This window comes from Carcharodon carcharias (genome assembly GCF_017639515.1).
Source record: "Carcharodon carcharias isolate sCarCar2 chromosome 36 unlocalized genomic scaffold, sCarCar2.pri SUPER_36_unloc_3, whole genome shotgun sequence".
In the NCBI taxonomy this organism is placed as follows: Eukaryota; Metazoa; Chordata; class Chondrichthyes; order Lamniformes; family Lamnidae; genus Carcharodon; species Carcharodon carcharias.
Window position 1 is genome coordinate 705,895 of NW_024470748.1, and position 20,206 is coordinate 726,100.

Here is a 20,206-nt window from a genome sequence, read left to right on the forward strand (position 1 = left end):
ATAGCCCTGTATCAATCCCCAAACTAATCCCACTGCCCCGCTATCTCCCCATAGCCCTGTATCAATCCTCAAACTAATCCCACTGCCCCGCTCTCTCCCCATAGCCCTGTATCAATCCCCAAACTAATCCCACTGCCCCACTCTCTCCCCATAGCCCTGTAACAATCCAAAACTAATCCCACTGCCCCACTCTCTCCCCATAGCCCTGTATCAATCCCAGTCTAATCCCACTGCCCCACTCTCTCCCCATAGCCCTGTATCAATCCCCAAACTAATCCCACTGCCCCACTCTCTCCCCATATCCCTGTATCAATCCCCAAACTAATCCCACTGCCCCGCTCTATACCCGTGGCCCTGTATCAATCCCAAACTAATCCCACTGCCCCGCGCTCTCCCCATAGCCCTGTATCAATCCCAGACTAATCCCACTGCCCCGCGCTGTCCCTATTGACCTGTAACAATCCCAGACTAATCCCACTGCCCCGCTCCCTCCCTATTGACCTGTAACAATCCCAAACTAATCCCACTGCCCCAATCTCTCCCCATAGCCCTGTATCAATCCCCAAACTAATCCCACTGCCCCACTCTCTCCCCATAGCCCTGTATCAATCCCAAACAAATCCCACTGCCCCACACTCTCCCCATAGCCCTATATCAATCCCAAACTAATTCAACTGCCCCACACTCTCCCCATAGCCCTATATCAATCCCAAACTAATTCAACTGCCCCACTCTCTCCCCATAGCCCTCTATCAATCACCAAACTAATCCCACTTCCCCACTCTCTCCCCATAGCCCTGTATCAATCCCCAAACTAATCCCAATGCCCCACTCTCTCCCCATAGCCCTTTGTCAATCCCAGTATAATCCCACTGCCCCACTCTCTCCCCATAGCCCTGTATCAATCCCAAACTAATCCCACTGCCCCGCTCTCTCCCCATAGCCCTGTATCAACCCCCAAACTAATCCAACTGCCCCGCTCTCTCGCCATAGCCCTGTATGAATCCCCAAACTAATCCCACTGCCCCCCTCTCTCCCTATAGCCCTGTATCAATCCCCAAACTAATCCCACTGCCCCGCTCTCTCCCCATATCCCTGTATCAATCACAGACTAATTCCACTGCCCCACTCTCTCCCCATAGCCCTGTATCAATCCCAGAATAATCCCACTGCCCCGCTCTCTCCCTATGGACCTGTATCAATCCCAAACTAATCCCACTGCCCCACTCTCTCCCCATAGCCCTGTATCAATCCCAAACAAATCCCACTGCACCACTCTCTCCCCATAGCCCTGTATCAATCCAAAACTAATCCCACTGCACCACTCTCTCACCATAGCCATGTATCAATCCCAGACTAATCCCACTTTCCCGCTCTCTCCCTATACACCTGTATCAATCCCAGACAAATCCCACTGTCCCGCGATCTCCGCTTAGCCCTGTATCAATCCCCAAACTAATCCCACTGCCCCGCTATCTCTCCATAGCCCTGCATCAATCCCAGACTAATCCCACTGCACCGCTATATCCCCATAGCCACGTATCAATCCCCAAACTAATCCCACTGCCCCACTTTATCCATATATCCCTGTATCAAACCCCAAACTAATCCCACTGCCCCAATCTATCCCCATAGCCCTGTATCAATCCGCAAACTAATCCCACTGCCCCGCTCTCTCCCCATGGCAATGTATCAATCCCCAAACTAATCCCACTGCCCCACTCTATCCCCATAGCCCTGTATCAATGTCCATCCTAATCCCACTGCCCCACTCTCTCCCCATAGCCCTGTATCAATCGCCAAACTAATCCCACTGCCCCCCTCTCTCCCCATAGCCCTGTATCAATGTCCATCCTAATCCCACTGCCCCACTCTCTCCCCATAGCCCTGTATCAATCCCAAACTAATCCCACTGCCCCACTCTCTCCCCATAGCCCTGTATCAATCCCAGTCTAATCCCACTGTCCCACTCTCTCCCCATAGCCCTGTATCAATCCCCAAACTAATCCCACTGCCCCGCTATCTCTCCCTATGGACCTGTATCAATCTCAAACTAATCCCATTGCCCCGCTCTCTCCCTATGGACCTGTATCAATCTCAAACTAATCCCATTGCCCCGCTCTCTCCCTATGGACCTGTATCAATCCCAAACTAATCCCACTGCCCCACTCTCTCCCCATAGCCCCGTATCAATCCCAAACAAATCCCACTGCCCCACTCTCTCCCCATAGCCCTGTATCAATCCTACACTAATCCCACTGCCCCACTCTCTCCCCCTAGCCATGTATCAATCCCAGACTAATCCCACTGTCCCACTCTCTCTCTATAGACCTGTATCAACCCAGACTAATCCCACTGTCCCGCTAACTCCCCATAGCCCTGTATCAATCCCCAAACTAATCCCACTGTCCCGTTATCTCTCCATTGCCCTGCATCAATCCTAGACTAATACCAAAGCCCCGTTATCTCCCCATAGCCATGTATCAATCCCCAAACTATTCCCACTACCACACTCTCTCCCCATAGCCCTGTATCAATCCCCAAACTAATCCCACTGCCCCGCTAACTCTACATAGCCCTGCATCAATCCCAGACTAATCCCACTGCTACGCTCTCTCCCCATGGCCCTGTATCAATCCCCAAACTAATCCCACTGCCCCGCTCTCTCCCCATAGCCCTGTATCAATCCCCAAACGAATCCCACTGCCCCACTCTCTCCCCATAGCCCTGTAACAATCCAAAACTAATCCCACTGCCCCACTCTCTCCCCATAGCCCTGTATCAATCCCCAAACTAATCCCACTGCCCCACTCTCTCCCCATATCCCTGTATCAATCCCCAAACTAATCCCACTGCCCCGCTCTATACCCGTGGCCCTGTATCAATCCCAAACTAATCCCACTGCCCCGCGCTCTCCCCATAGCCCTGTATCAATCCCAGACTAATCCCACTGCCCCGCGCTGTCCCTATTGACCTGTAACAATCCCAGACTAATCCCACTGCCCCGCTCCCTCCCTATTGACCTGTAACAATCCCAAACTAATCCCACTGCCCCACTCTCTCCCCATAGCCCTGTATGAATCCCAAACAAATCCCACTGCCCCACACTCTCCCCATAGCCCTATATCAATCCCAAACTAATTCAACTGCCCCACACTCTCCCCATAGCCCTATATCAATCCCAAACTAATTCAACTGCCCCACTCTCTCCCCATAGCCCTCTATCAATCACCAAACTAATCCCACTTCCCCACTCTCTCCCCATAGCCCTGTATCAATCCCCAAACTAATCCCAATGCCCCACTCTCTCCCCATAGCCCTTTGTCAATCCCAGTATAATCCCACTGCCCCACTCTCTCCCCATAGCCCTGTATCAATCCCAAACTAATCCCACTGCCCCGCTCTCTCCCCATAGCCCTGTATCAATCCCCAAACTAATCCAACTGCCCCGCTCTCTCGCCATAGCCCTGTATGAATCCCCAAACTAATCCCACTGCCCCCCTCTCTCCCTATAGCCCTGTATCAATCCCCAAACTAATCCCACTGCCCCGCTCTCTCCCCATATCCCTGTATCAATCACAGACTAATTTCACTACCCCACTCTCACCCCATAGCCCTGTATCAATCCCAGAATAATCCCACTGCCCCGCTCTCTCCCTATGGACCTGTATCAATCCCAAACTAATCCCACTGCCCCACTCTCTCCCCATAGCCCTGTATCAATCCCAAACAAATCCCACTGCCCCACTCTCTCCCCATAGCCCTGTATCAATCCAAAACTAATCCCACTGCACCACTCTCTCACCATAGCCATGTATCAATCCCAGACTAATCCCACTGTCCCGCTCTCTCCCTATACACCTGTATCAATCCCAGACAAATCCCACTGTCCCGCGATCTCCGCTTAGCCCTGTATCAATCCCCAAACTAATCCCACTGCCCCGCTATCTCTCCATAGCCCTGCATCAATCCCAGACTAATCCCACTGCACCGCTATATCCCCATAGCCACGTATCAATCCCCAAACTAATCCCACTGCCCCACTTTATCCATATATCCCTGTATCAAACCCCAAACTAATCCCACTGCCCCAATCTATCCCCATAGCCCTGTATCAATCCGCAAACTAATCCCACTGCCCCGCTCTCTCCCCATGGCAATGTATCAATCCCCAAACTAATCCCACTGCCCCACTCTATCCCCATAGCCCTGTATCAATCGCCAAACTAATCCCACTGCCCCACTCTCTCCCCATAGCCCTGTATCAATCGCCAAACTAATCCCACTGCCCCCCTCTCTCCCCATAGCCCTGTATCAATGTCCATCCTAATCCCACTGCCCCACTCTCTCCCCATAGCCCTGTATCAATCCCAAACTAATCCCACTGCCCCACTCTCTCCCCATAGCCCTGTATCAATCCCAGTCTAATCCCACTGCCCCACTCTCTCCCCATAGCCCTGTATCAATCCCCAAAGTTATCCCACTGCCCCACTCTGTCCCCATAGCCCTGTATCAATCGCCAAACTAATCCCACTGTCCCGCGCTCTCCCCATAGCCCTGTATCAATCCCAAACTAATCCCACTGCTCGGCTACCTCCCGATTGACCTGTAAAAATACAAAACTAATCCCATTGCTCCAATCTCTCCCCATAGCCCTCTATCAATCCCAGTCTAATCCCACTGCCCCGCTCTCTCCCCATAGCCCTGTATCAATCCCCAAACTAATCCCACTGCCCCACTCTCTCCCCATATCCCTGTATCAATCCCCAAACTAATCTCACTGCCCCGTTCTCTCCCCATAGCCCTGTATCAATCCCCAAACTAATCCCACTTCCCCGCTCTCTCCCCATATCCCTGTATCAATCCCCAATCTAATCCCACTGTTCCGCTCTCTCCGCATATCCCTCTATCAATCCCCAAACTAATCCCACTACCCCGCTCTCTCCCCATAGCCCTGTATCAATCCTCAAACTAATCCCACTGCCCCGCTCTCTCCCCATAGCCCTGTATCAATTCCCAAACTAATCCCACTGCCCCCCTCTCTACCCATAGCCCTGTATCAATCCCCAAACTAATCCCTCTGTCACGCTCTCTCCCTATAGCCCTGTATCAATCCCCAAACTAATCCCATTGCCCCGCTCTCTCCCCATAGCCCTGTATCAATCCCAGAATAATACCAATGCCCCGCTCTCTCCCTATGGACCTTTATCAATCTCAAACTAATCCCATTGCCCCGCTCTCTCCCTATGGACCTGTATCAATCCCAAACTAATCACACTGCCCCACTCTCTCCCCATAGCCCTGTATCAATCCTAAACTAATCCCACTGCCCCACTCTCTCCCCATAGCCATGTATCAATCCCAGACTAATCCCACTGTCCCAATCTCTCTCTATAGACCTGTATCAATACGAGACTAATCCCACTGTCCCGCTATCTCCACATAGCCCTGTATCAATCCCAAACTAATTCCACTGCCCCGCTATCTCTCCATAGCCCTGCATCAATCCCAGACTAATCCCACTGCCCTGCTAACTCCCCATAGCCATGTATCAATCCCCAAACTATTCCCACTGCCCCACACTCTCCCAATAGCCCTGTATCAATCCGAAAACTACTCCCACTGCCCCGCTATCTCTCCATAGCCTTGCATCAATCCCAGACTAATCCCACTGCCTCACTCTCTCCCCATAGCCCTGTATCAATCCCAAACTAATCCCACTGTCCCACTCTATCCCCATAACCCTGTTTCAATTCCAAACTAATCCCACTGCCTCACGCTCTTTTCATAGCCCTGCATCAATCCCAAACTAATCCCACTGCCTCACTCTCTCCCCATAGCCCTGTATCAATCCCAAACTAATCCCACTGTCCCACTCTATCCCCATAACCCTGTATCAATTCCAAACTAATCCCACTGCCTCACGCTCTTTTCATAGCCGTGCATCAATCCCAAACTAATCCCACTGCCCCGCTCTATCCCCGTAGCCCTGTATCAATCCCAAACTAATCCCACTGCCCCAATCTCTCTCCAGAGACCCGTATCAATCCCAAACTAATCCCACTGTCCCAATCTCTCCCCATAGCCCTGTATCAATCCCAGTCTAATCCCACTGCCCCACTCTCTCCCCATAGCCCTGTATCAATCCCCAAACTAATCCCACTGCCCCACTCTCTCCCCATAGCCCTGTATCAATCCCAAACAAATCCCACTGCCCCACTCTCTCTCCATAGGCCTGTATCAATCCCAAACTAGTCCCACTGCCCCACTCTCTCCCCATAGCCCTGTATCAATCCCAGTCTAATCCCACTGCCCCGTTCTCTCCCCAAAGCCCTGTATCAATCCCCAAACTAATCCCACTGCCCCACTCTCTCCCCATAGCCCACTATCAATCCCAAACTAATCCCACTGCCTCACTCTCTCCCCATAGCCCTGTATCAATCCCAGACTAATCCCACTGCCCCGCTCTCTCCTTATTGACCTGTAACAATCCCAAACTAATCCCACTGCCCCAGACCCTCCCCATAGCCCTGTGTCAATCGTCAAACTAATCCCACTGTCCCGCGCTCTCCCCATAGCCCTGTATCAATCCCAGACTAATCCCACTGCCCCGCTCCCTCCTTATTGACCTGTAACAATCCCAAACTAATCCCACTGCCCCAATCTCTCCCCATAGCCCTGTATCAATCCAAGTCTAATCCCACTGCCCCACTCTCTCCCCATAGCCCTGTATCAATCCCAGACTAATCCCACTGCCCCACTCTCTCCCCATAGCCCTGTATCAATCGCCAAACTAATCCCACTGCCCCACTTTCTCCCCATAGCCCTGTATCAATCCCCAAACTAATCCCACTGCCGCAATCTCTCCCCATAGCCCTGTATCATTCGCAGACTAATTCCACTGTCCCGCTCTCTCCTCATTGCCCTGTTTGAATCCCAAACTAATCGCACTGTCCCACTCTATCCCCATAGCCCTGTATCAATCCCAAATTAATCCCACTGTCCCGCTCTCTCCCTATAGCCATGTATCAATCACAGACTAATCCCACTGCCCCGCTCCCTCCCTATTGACTTGTAACAATCCCAAATTAATCCCACTGCCCCAATCTCTCCCCGTAGCCCTGTATCAATCCCAAACTAATCCCATTGCCCCACTCTCTCCCCATAGCCCTGTATCAATCCCAGTCTAATCCCACTGCCCCTCTCTCTCCCCATAGCCCTCTCTCAATCTCCAAACTAATCCCACTGCCCCACTGTCTCCCCATAGCCCTGTATCAATCCCAAACAAATCCCACTGCCCCACTCTCTCTCCATAGCCCTGTATCAATCCCAAACTAATCCCACTGCCCCACTCTCTCTACCCATAGCCCTGTTTCAATCCCCAAACTAATCCCTCTGTCCCGCCCTCTCCCTATAGCCCTGTGTCAATCCCCAAACTAATCCCATTGCCCCGCTCTCTCCCCATAGCCCTGTATCAATCCCAGAATAATGCCACTGCCCCGCTCTCTCCCTATGGACCTGTATCAATCTCAAACTAATCCCATTGCCCCGCTCTCTCCCTATGGATCTGTATCAATCCCAAACTAATCACACTGCCCCACTCTCTCCCCATAGCCCTGTATCAATCCTAAACTAATCCCACTGCCCCACTCTCTCCCCATAGCCATGTATCAATCCCAGACTAATCCCACTGTCCCAATCTCTCTCTATAGACCTGTATCAATACGAGACTAATCCCACTGTCCCGCTATCTCCACATAGCCCTGTATCAATTCCAAACTAATCCCAAAGCCCCGCTATCTCTCCATAGCCCTGCTTCAATCCCAGACTAAACCCACTGCCCTGCTAACTCCCCATAGCCATGTATCAATCCCCAAACTATTCCCACTGCCCCACTCTCTCCCCAAAGCCGTGTATCAATCCCCAAACTACTCCCACTGCCCCGCTATCTCTCCATAGCCCTGCATCAATCCCAGACTAATCCCACTGCCCCGCTATCTCCCCATAGCCACATATCAATCCCCAAACTCATCCCACGGCCCCACTCTCTCCCCATAGCCCTGTATCAATCCCAAACAAATCCCTCTGCCCCACTCTCTCTCCATAGCCCTGTATCAATCCCAAACTAGTCCCACTGCCCCACTCTCTCCCCATAGCCCTGTATCAATCCCAGTCTAATCCCACTGCCCCGCTCTCTCCCCAAAGCCCTGTATCAATCCCAAACTAATCCCACTGTCCCACTCTATCCCCATAACCCTGTATCAATTCCAAACTAATCCCACTGCCTCACGCTCTTTTCATAGCCGTGCATCAATCCCAAGCTAATCCCACTGCCCCGCTCTATCCCCGTAGCCCTGTATCAATCCCAAACTAATCCCACTGCCCCAATCTCTCTCCAGAGCCCCGTATCAATCCCAAACTAATCCCACTGTCCCAATCTCTCCCCATAGCCCTGTATCAATCCCAGTCTAATCCCACTGCCCCACTCTCTCCCCATAGCCCTGTATCAATCCCCAAACTAATCCCACTGCCCCACTCTCTCCCCATAGCCCTGTATCAATCCCAAACAAATCCCACTGCCCCACTCTCTCCCCATAGCCCTGTATCAATCCCCAAACTAATCCCACTGCCCCACTCTCTCCCCATAGCCCTGTATCAATCCCAAACTAGTCCCACTGCCCCACTCTCTCCCCATAGCCCTGTATCAATCCCAGTCTAATCCCACTGCCCCGTTCTCTCCCCAAAGCCCTGTATCAATCCCCAAACTAATCCCACTGCCCCACTCTCTCCCCATAGCCCACTATCAATCCCAAACTAATCCCACTGCCTCACTCTCTCCCCATAGCCCTGTATCAATCCCAGACTAATCCCACTGCCCCGCTCTCTCCTTATTGACCTTTAACAATCCCAAACTAATCCCACTGCCCCAGACCCTCCCCATAGCCCTGTGTCAATCGTCAAACTAATCCCACTGTCCCGCGCTCTCCCCATAGCCCTGTATCAATCCCAGACTAATCCCACTGCCCCGCTCCCTCCTTATTGACCTGTAACAATCCCAAACTAATCCCACTGCCCCAATCTCTCCCCATAGCCCTGTATCAATCCAAGTCTAATCCCACTGCCCCACTCTCTCCCCATAGCCCTGTATCAATCCCAGACTAATCCCACTGCCCCACTCTCTCCCCATAGCCCTGTAACAATCGCCAAACTAATCCCACTGCCCCACTTTCTCCCCATAGCCCTGTATCAATCCCCAAACTAATCCCACTGCCGCAATCTCTCCCCATAGCCCTGTATCATTCGCAGACTAATTCCACTGTCCCGCTCTCTCCTCATTGCCCTGTTTGAATCGCAAACTAATCGCACTGTCCCACTCTATCCCCATAGCCCTGTATCAATCCCAAATTAATCCCACTGTCCCGCTCTCTCCCTATAGCCATGTATCAATCACAGACTAATCCCACTGCCCCGCTCCCTCCCTATTGACTTGTAACAATCCCAAACTAATCCCACTGCCCCAATCTCTCCCCGTAGCCCTGTATCAATCCCAAACTAATCCCATTGCCCCACTCTCTCCCCATAGCCCTGTATCAATCCCAGTCTAATCCCACTGCCCCACTCTCTCCCCATAGCCCTCTCTCAATCTCCAAACTAATCCCACTGCCCCACTGTCTCCCCATAGCCCTGTATCAATCCCAAACAAATCCCACTGCCCCACTCTCTCTCCATAGCCCTGTATCAATCCCAAACTAATCCCACTGCCCCACTCTCTCTACCCATAGCCCTGTTTCAATCCCCAAACTAATCCCTCTGTCCCGCCCTCTCCCTATAGCCCTGTATCAATCCCCAAACTAATCCCATTGCCCCGCTCTCTCCCCATAGCCCTGTATCAATCCCAGAATAATGCCACTGCCCCGCTCTCTCCCTATGGACCTGTATCAATCTCAAACTAATCCCATTGCCCCGCTCTCTCCCTATGGACCTGTATCAATCCCAAACTAATCACACTGCCCCACTCTCTCCCCATAGCCCTGTATCAATCCTAAACTAATCCCACTGCCCCACTCTCTCCCCATAGCCATGTATCAATCCCAGACTAATCCCACTGTCCCAATCTCTCTCTATAGACCTGTATCAATACGAGACTAATCCCACTGTCCCGCTATCTCCACATAGCCCTGTATCAATCCCAAACTAATCCCACTGCCCCGCTATCTCTCCATAGCCCTGCTTCAATCCCAGACTAATCCCACTGCCCTGCTAACTCCCCATAGACATGTATCAATCCCCAAACTATTCCCACTGCCCCACTCTCTCCCCATAGCCCTGTATCAATCCCCAAACTACTCCCACTGCCCCGCTATCTCTCCATAGCCCTGCATCAATCCCAGACTAATCCCACTGCCCCGCTATCTCCCCATAGCCACATATCAATCCCCAAACTCATCCCACGGCCCCACTCTCTCCCCATAGCCCTGTATCAATCCCAAACAAATCCCTCTGCCCCACTCTCTCTCCATAGCCCTGTATCAATCCCAAACTAGTCCCACTGCCCCACTCTCTCCCCATAGCCCTGTATCAATCCCAGTCTAATCCCACTGCCCCGCTCTCTCCCCAAAGCCCTGTTTCAATCCCCAAACTAATCCCACTGCCCAACTCTCTCCCCATAGCCCACTATCAATCCCAAACTAATCCCACTGCCTCACTCTCTCCCCATAGCCCTGTATCAATCCCAGACTAATCCCACTGCCCCGCTCTCTCCTTATTGACCTGTAACAATCCCAAACAATTCCCACTGCCCCACACCCTCCCCATAGCCCTGTATCAATCGTCAAACTAATCCCACTGTCCCGCTCTCTCCCCATAGCCCTGTATCAATCCCAGACTAATCCCACTGCCCCGCTCCCTCCTTATTGACCTGTAACAATCCCAAACTAATCCCACTGCCCCAATCTCTCCCCATAGCCCTGTATCAATCCAAGTCTAAACCCACTGCCCCACTCTCTCCCCATAGCCCTGTATCAATCCCAGACTAATCCCACTGTCCCGCTCTCTCCTCATTGCCCTGTTTGAATCCCAAACTAATCGCACTGTCCCACTCTATCCCCATAGCCCTGTATCAATCCCAAATTAATCCCACTGTCCCGCTCTCACCCCATAGCCATGTATCAATCACAGACTAATCCCACTGCCCCGCTCCCTCCCTATTGACTTGTAACAATCCCAAACTAATTCCACTGCCCCACTCTCTCCCCATAGCCCTGTATCAATCCCCAAACTAATCCCACTGCCCCACGGTCTCCCCATAGCCCTGTATTAATCCCAAACAAATCCCACTGCCCCACTCTCTCTCCATAGCCCTGTATCAATCCCAAACTAATCCCACTGCCCCACTCTCTCTCCATAGCCCTGTATCAATCCCCAAACTAATCCCACTGCCCCACTCTCTCCCCATAGCCCTGTATCAATCGCCAAACTAATCCCACTGCCCCACTTTCTCCCCATAGCCCTGTATCAATCCCAAATTAATCCCACTGTCCCGCTCTCTCCCCATAGCCATGTATCAACCACAGACTAATCCCACTGCCCCGCTCTCTCCCTATAGACCTTTATCAATCCCAAACTAATCCCACTGCCCCACTCTCTCCCCATAGCCCTGTATCAATCCCAAACTAATTCAACTGCCGCACTCTCTCCCCATAGCCCTGTATCAATCCCCAAACTAATCCCACTTCCCCACTCTCTCCCCATAGCCCTGTATCAATCTCCAAACTAATTCAACTGCCCCACTCTCTCCCCATATCCCTGTATCAATCCCCAAACTAATCCCACTGCCCCACTCTCTCCCCATAGCCCTGTATCATTCCCAGACTAATTCCACTGTCCCGCTCTCTCCCCATTGCCCTGTTTGAATCCCAAACTAATCCCACTGTCCCAATCTATCCCCATAGCCCTGTATCAATCCCAAATTAATCCCACTGTCCCGCTCTCTCCCCATAGCCATGTATAAATCCCAAACTAATCCCACTGCCCCACTCTCTCCCCATAGCCCTGTATCAATCCCAAACTAATCCCACTGCCCCACTCTCTCCCCATAGCCCTGTATCAATCCCCAAAGTTATCCCACTGTCCCACTCTCTCCCCATAGCCCTGTATCAATCCCCAAACTAATCCCACTGCCCCACTCTCTCCCCATAGCCCTGTAACAATCCAAAACTAATCCCACTGCTCCAATCTCTCCCCATAGCCCTGTATCAATCCCAGTCTAATCCCACTGCCCCACTCTCTCCCCATAGCCCTGTATCAATCCCCAAACTAATCCCACTGCCCCACTCTCTCCCCATATCCCTGTATCAATCCCCAAACTAATCCCACTGCCCCGCTCTATACCCGTGGCCCTGTATCAATCCCAAACTAATCCCACTGCCCCGCGCTCTCCCCATAGCCCTGTATCAATCCCAGACTAATCCCACTGCCCCGCGCTGTCCCTATTGACCTGTAACAATCCCAGACTAATCCCACTGCCCCGCTCCCTCCCTATTGACCTGTAACAATCCCAAACTAATCCCACTGCCCCAATCTCTCCCCATAGCCCTGTATCAATCTCAATCTAATCCCACTGCCCCGCTCTCTCCCCATAGAGCTGTATCAATCCCCAAACTAATCCCACTGCCCCACTCTCTCCCCATAGCCCTGTATCAATCCCAAACAAATCCCACTGCCCCACACTCTCCCCATAGCCCTATATCAATCCCAAACTAATTCAACTGCCCCACACTCTCCCCATAGCCCTATATCAATCCCAAACTAATTCAACTGCCCCACTCTCTCCCCATAGCCCTCTATCAATCACCAAACTAATCCCACTTCCCCACTCTCTCCCCATAGCCCTGTATCAATCCCCAAACTAATCCCAATGCCCCACTCTCTCCCCATAGCCCTTTGTCAATCCCAGTATAATCCAACTGCCCCACTCTCTCCCCATAGCCCTGTATCAATCCCCAAACTAATCCAACTGCCCCGCTCTCTCGCCATAGCCCTGTATGAATCCCCAAACTAATCCCACTGCCCCCCTCTCTCCCTATAGCCCTGTATCAATCCCCAAACAAATCCCACTGCCCCGCTCTCTCCCCATATCCCTGTATCAATCACAGACTAATTCCACTGCCCCACTCTCTCCCCATAGCCCTGTATCAATCCCAGAATAATCCCCCTGCCCCGCTCTCTCCCTATGGACCTGTATCAATCCCAAACTAATCCCACTGCCCCACTCTCTCCCCATAGCCCTGTATCAATCCCAAACAAATCCCACTGCCCCACTCTCTCCCCATAGCCCTGTATCAATCCAAAACTAATCCCACTGCACCACTCTCTCACCATAGCCATGTATCAATCCCAGACTAATCCCACTGTCCCGCTCTCTCCCTATACACCTGTATCAATCCCAGACAAATCCCACTGTCCCGCGATCTCCGCTTAGCCCTGTACTAATCCCCAAACTAATCCCACTGCCCCGCTATCTCTCCATAGCCCTGCATCAATCCCAGACTAATCCCACTGCACCGCTATATCCCCATAGCCACGTATCAATCCCCAAACTAATCCCACTGCCCCACTTTATCCATATATCCCTGTATCAAACCCCAAACTAATCACACTGCCCCAATCTATCCCCATAGCCCTGTATCAATCCGCAAACTAATCCCACTGCCCCGCTCTCTCCCCATGGCAATGTATCAATCCCCAAACTAATCCCACTGCCCCACTCTATCCCCATAGCCCTGTATCAATCGCCAAACTAATCCCACTGCCCCCCTCTCTCCCCATAGCCCTGTATCAATGTCCATCCTAATCCCACTGCCCCACTCTCTCCCCATAGCCCTGTATCAATCCCAGTCTAATCCCACTGCCCCACTCTCTCCCCATAGCCCTGTATCAATCCCCAAAGTTATCCCACTGCCCCACTCTGTCCCCATAGCCCTGTATCAATCGCCAAACTAATCCCACTGTCCCGCGCTCTCCCCATAGCCCTGTATCAATCCAAGACTAATCCCACTGCTCGGCTACCTCCCTATTGACCTGTAAAAATACAAAACTAATCCCATTGCTCCAATCTCTCCCCATAGCCCTGTATCAATCCCAGTCTAATCCCACTGCCCCGCTCTCTCCCCATAGCACTGTATCAATCCCCAAACTAATCCCACTGCCCCACTCTCTCCCCATATCCCTGCATCAATCCCAGACTAACCCCACTGCCCCGCTCTCTCCCCATAGCCATGTATCAATCCCAGAATAATACCAATGCCCCGCTCTCTCCCTATGGACCTTTATCAATCTCAAACTAATCCCATTGCCCCGCTCTCTCCCTATGGACCTGTATCAATCCCAAACTAATCACACTGCCCCACTCTCTCCCCATAGCCCTGTATCAATCCTAAACTAATCCCACTGCCCCACTCTCTCCCCATAGCCATGTATCAATCCCAGACTAATCCCATTGTCCCAATCTCTCTCTATAGACCTGTATCAATCCCAGATTAATCCCACTGTCCCGCTATCTCCCCATAACCCTGTATCAATCCCAAACTAATCCCACTGCCCCGCTATCTCTCCATAGCCCTGCATCAATCCCAGACTAATCCCACTGCCCTGCTAACTCCCCATAGCCATGTATCAATCCCCAAACTATTCCCACTGCCCCACACTCTCCCAATAGCCCTGTATCAATCCCCAAACTACTCCCACTGCCCCACTATCTCTCCATAGCCTTGCATCAATCCCAGACTAATCCCACTGCCTCACTCTCTCCCCATAGCCCTGTATCAATCCCAAACTAATCCCACTGTCCCACTCTATCCCCATAACCCTGTTTCAATTCCAAACTAATCCCACTGCCTCACGCTCTTTTCATAGCCCTGCATCAATCCCAAACTAATCCCACTGCCTCACTCTCTCCCCATAGCCCTGTATCAATCCCAAACTAATCCCACTGTCCCACTCTATCCCCATAACCCTGTATCAATTCCAAACTAATCCCACTGCCTCACTCTCTTTTCATAGCCGTGCATCAATCCCAAACTAATCCCACTGCCCCGCTCTATCCCCGTAGCCCTGTATCAATCCCAAACTAATCCCACTGCCCCAATCTCTCTCCAGAGCCCCGTATCAATCGCCAAACTAATCCCACTGCCTCACTCTCTCCCCATAGCCCTGTATCAATCCCAAACTAATCCCACTGTCCCAATCTCTCCCCATAGCCCTGTATCAATCCCAGTCTAATCCCACTGCCCCACTCTCTCCCCATAGCCCTGTATCAATCCCCAAACTAATCCCACTGCCCCACTCTCTCCCCATAGCCCTGTATCAATCCCAAACAAATCCCACTGCCCCACTCTCTCTCCATAGCCCTGTATCAATCCCAAACTAGTCCCACTGCCCCACTCTCTCCCCATAGCCCTGTATCAATCCCAGTCTAATCCCACTGCCCCGTTCTCTCCCCAAAGCCCTGTAACAATCCCCAAACTAATCCCACTGCACCACTCTCTCCCCATAGCCCACTATCAATCCCAAACTAATCCCACTGCCTCACTCTCTCCCCATAGCCCTGTATCAATCCCAGACTAATCCCACTGCCCCGCTCTCTCCTTATTGACCTGTAACAATCCCAAACTAATCCCACTGCCCCAGACCCTCCCCATAGCCCTGTGTCAATCGTCAAACTAATCCCACTGTCCCGCGCTCTCCCCATAGCCCTGTATCTATCCCAGACTAATCCCACTGCCCCGCTCCCTCCTTATTGACCTGTAACAATCCCAAACTAATCCCACTGCCCCAATCTCTCCCCATAGCCCTGTATCAATCCAAGTCTAATCCCACTGCCCCTCTCTCTCCCCATAGCCCTGTATCAATCCCAGACTAATCCCACTGCCCCACTCTCTCCCCATAGCCCTGTATCAATCGCCAAACTAATCCCACTGCCCCACTTTCTCCCCATAGCCCTGTATCAATCCCCAAACTAATCCCAATGCCGCAATCTCTCCCCATAGCCCTGTATCATTCGCAGACTAATTCCACTGTCCTGCTCTCTCCTCATTGCCCTGTTTGAATCCCAAACTAATCCCACTGTCCCACTCTATCCCCATAGCCCTGTATCAATCCCAAATTAATCCCACTGTCCCGCTCTCTCCCTATAGCCATGTATCAATCACAGACTAATCCCACTGCCCCGCTCCCTCCCTATTGACTTGTAACAATCCCAAACTAATCCCACTGCCCCAATCTCTCCCCGTAGCCCTGTATCAATCCCAAACTAATCCCATTGCCCCACTCTCTCCCCATAGCCCTGTATCAATCCCAGTCTAATCCCACTGCCCCACTCTCTCCCCATAGCCCTCTCTCAATCCCCAAACTAATCCCACTGCCCCACTGTCTCCCCATAGCCCTGTATCAATCCCAAACAAATCCCACTGCCCCACTCTCTCTCCATAGCCCTGTATCAATCCCAAACTAATCCCACTGCCCCACTCTCTCTACCCATAGCCCTGTATCAATCCCCAAACTAATCCCTCTGTCCCGCTCTCTCCCTATAGCCCTGTATCAATCCCCAAACTAATCCCATTGCCCCGCTCTCTCCCCATAGCCCTGTATCAATCCCAGAATAATGCCACTGCCCCGCTCTCTCCCTATGGACCTGTATCAATCTCAAACTAATCCCATTGCCCCGCTCTCTCCCTATGGACCTGTATCAATCCCAAGCTAATCACACTGCCCCACTCTCTCCCCATAGCCCTGTATCAATCCTAAACTAATCCCACTGCCCCACTCTCTCCCCATAGCCATGTATCAATCCCAGACTAATCCCACTGTCCCAATCTCTCTCTATAGACCTGTATCAATACGAGACTAATCCCACTGTCCCGCTATCTCCACATAGCCCTGTATCAATCCCAAACTAATCCCACTGCCCCGCTATCTCTCCATAGCCCTGCTTCAATCCCAGACTAATCCCACTGCCCTGCTAAATCCCCATAGCCATGTATCAATCCCCAAACTATTCCCACTGCCCCACTCTCTCCCCATAGCCCTGTATCAATCCCCAAACTACTCCCACTGCCCCGCTATCTCTCCATAGCCCTGCATCAATCCCAGACTAATCCCACTGTCCCGCTATCTCCCCATAGCCACATATCAATCCCCAAACTCATCCCACGGCCCCACTCTCTCCCCATAGCCCTGTATCAATCCCAAACAAATCCCTCTGCCCCACTCTCTCTCCATAGCCCTGTATCAATCCCAAACTAGTCCCACTGCCCCACTCTCTCCCCATAGCCCTGTATCAATCCCAGTCTAATCCCACTGCCCCGCTCTCTCCCCAAAGCCCTGTATCAATCCCCAAACTAATCCCACTGCCCAACTCTCTCCCCATAGCCCACTATCAATCCCAAACTAATCCCACTGCCTCACTCTCTCCCCATAGCCCTGTATCAATCCCAGACTAATCCCACTGCCCCGCTCTCTCCTTATTGACCTGTAACAATCCCAAACAATTCCCACTGCCCCACACCCTCCCCATAGCCCTGTATCAATCGTCAAACTAATCCCACTGTCCCGCTCTCTCCCCATAGCCCTGTATCAATCCCAGACTAATCCCACTGCCCCAATCTCTCCCCATAGCCCTGTATCAATCCAAGTCTAAACCCACTGCCCCACTCTCTTCCCATAGCCCTGTATCAATCCCAGACTAATCCCACTGCCCCACTCTCTCCCCATAGCCCTGTATCAATCGCCAAACTAATCCCACTGCCCCACTTTCTCCCCATAGCCCTGTATCAATCCCCAAACTAATCCCACTGCCGCAATCTCTCCCCATAGCCCTGTATCATTCGCAGACAAATTCCACTGTCCCGCTCCCTCCTCATTGCCCTGTTTGAATCCCAAACTAATCCCACTGTCCCACTCTATCCCCATAGCCCTGTATCAATCCCAAATTAATCCCAATGTCCCGCTCTCTCCCCATAGCCATGTATCAATCACAGACTAATCCCAATGCCCCGCTCCCTCCCTATTGACTTGTAACAATCCCAAACTAATCCCACTGCCCCACTGTCTCCCCATAGCCCTGTATCAATCCCAAACAAATTCCACTGCCCCAATCTCTCTCCATAGCCCTGTATCAATCCCAAACAAATCCCACTGCCCCAATCTCTCTCCATAGCCCTGTATCAATCCCAAACTAATCCCACTGCCCCACTCTCTCTCCATAGCCCTGTATCAATCCCAAACTAATCCCACTGCCCCACTCTCTCCCCATAGCCCTGTATCAATCGCCAAACTAATCCCACTGCCCCACTTTCTCCCCATAGCCCTGTATCAAGCCCCAAACTAATCCCACTGCCGCATTCTCTCCCCATAGCCCTGTATCATTCCCATCTAATTCCACTGTCCCGCTCTCTCCTCATTGCCCTGTTTGAATCCCAAACTAATCCCACTGTCCCACTCTATCCCCATAGCCCTGTATCAATCCCAAATTAATCCCACTGTCCCGCTCTCTCCCCATAGCCATGTATCAACCACAGACTAATCCCACTGCCCCGCTCTCTCCCTATAGACCTGTATCAATCCCAAACTAATCCCAATGCCCCACTCTCTCCCCATAGCCCTGTATCAATCCCAAACTAATTCAACTGCCGCACTCTCTCCCCAAAGCCCTGTATCAATCCCCAAACTAATCCCACTGCCCCACTCTCTCCCCATAGCCCTGTATCAATCCCCAAACTAATCCCACTTCCCCACTCTCTCCCCATAGCCCTGTATCAATCTCCAAACTAATTCAACTGCCCCACTCTCTCCCCATATCCCTGTATCAATCCCCAAACTAATCCCACTGCCCCACTCTCTCCCCATAGCCCTGTATCATTCCCAGACTAATTCCACTGTCCCGCTCTCTCCCCATTGCCCTGTTTGAATCCCAAACTAATCCCACTGTCCCAATCTATCCCCATAGCCCTGTATCAATCCCAAATTAATCCCACTGTCCCGCTCTCTCACCATAGCCATGCATAAATCCCAAACTAATCCCACTGCCCCACTCTCTCCCCATAGCCCTGTATCAATCCCAAACTAATCCCACTGCCCCACTCTCTCCCCATAGCCCTGTATCAATCCCCAAAGTTATCCCACTGTCCCACTCTCTCCCCATAGCCCTGTATCAATCGCCAAACTATTCCCACTGCCCCTCCTCTCTCCCCATAGCCCTGTATCAATCCCAAACTAATCCCACTGCCCCAATCTCTCACCACAGCCCCGTATCAATCGCCAAACTATTCCCACTGCCCCCCTCTCTCCCCATAGCCCTGTAACAATCCCAGACTAATCCCACTGCCCCAATCTCTCCCCATAGCCCTGTATCAATCCCAAACTAATCCCACTGCCCCAATCTCTCCCCATAGCCCTGTATCAATCCCAGTCTAGTCCCACTGCCCCGCTCTCTCCCCATAGCCCTGTATCAATCCCCAAACTAATCCCACTGCCCCACTCTCTCCCCATAGCCCTGTATCAATCACCAAACTAATCCCACTGCCCCACTCTCTCCCCATAGCCCTGTATCAATCCCAAACAAATCCCACTGCCCCACTCTCTCTCCATAGCCCTGTATCAATCCCAAACTAATCCCACTGCCCCACTCCTTCCCCATAGCCCTGTATCAATCCCAAACTAATCCCACTGCCCCACTCTCTCCCCATAGCCCTAGATCAATCCCAAACTAATTCAACTGCCGCACTCTCTCCCCATATCCCTGTATCAATTCCCAAACTAATCCCACTGCCCCACTCTCTCCCCATAGCCCTGTATCAATCCCCAAACTAATCCCACTTCCCCACTCTCTCCCCATAGCCCTGTATCAATATCCAAACTAATTCAACTGCCGCACTCTCTCCCCATATCCCTGTATCAATCCCCAAACTAATCCCACTGGCCCACTCTCTCCCCATAGCCCTGTATCAATCCCAAACAAATCCCACTGCCCCACTCTCTCTCCATAGCCCTGTATCAATCCCAAACTAATCCCACTGCCCCACTCCTTCCCCATAGCCCTGTATCAATCCCAAACTAATCCCACTGCCCCACTCTCTCCCCATAGCCCTAGATCAATCCCAAACTAATTCAACTGCCGCACTCTCTCCCCATATCCCTGTATCAATTCCCA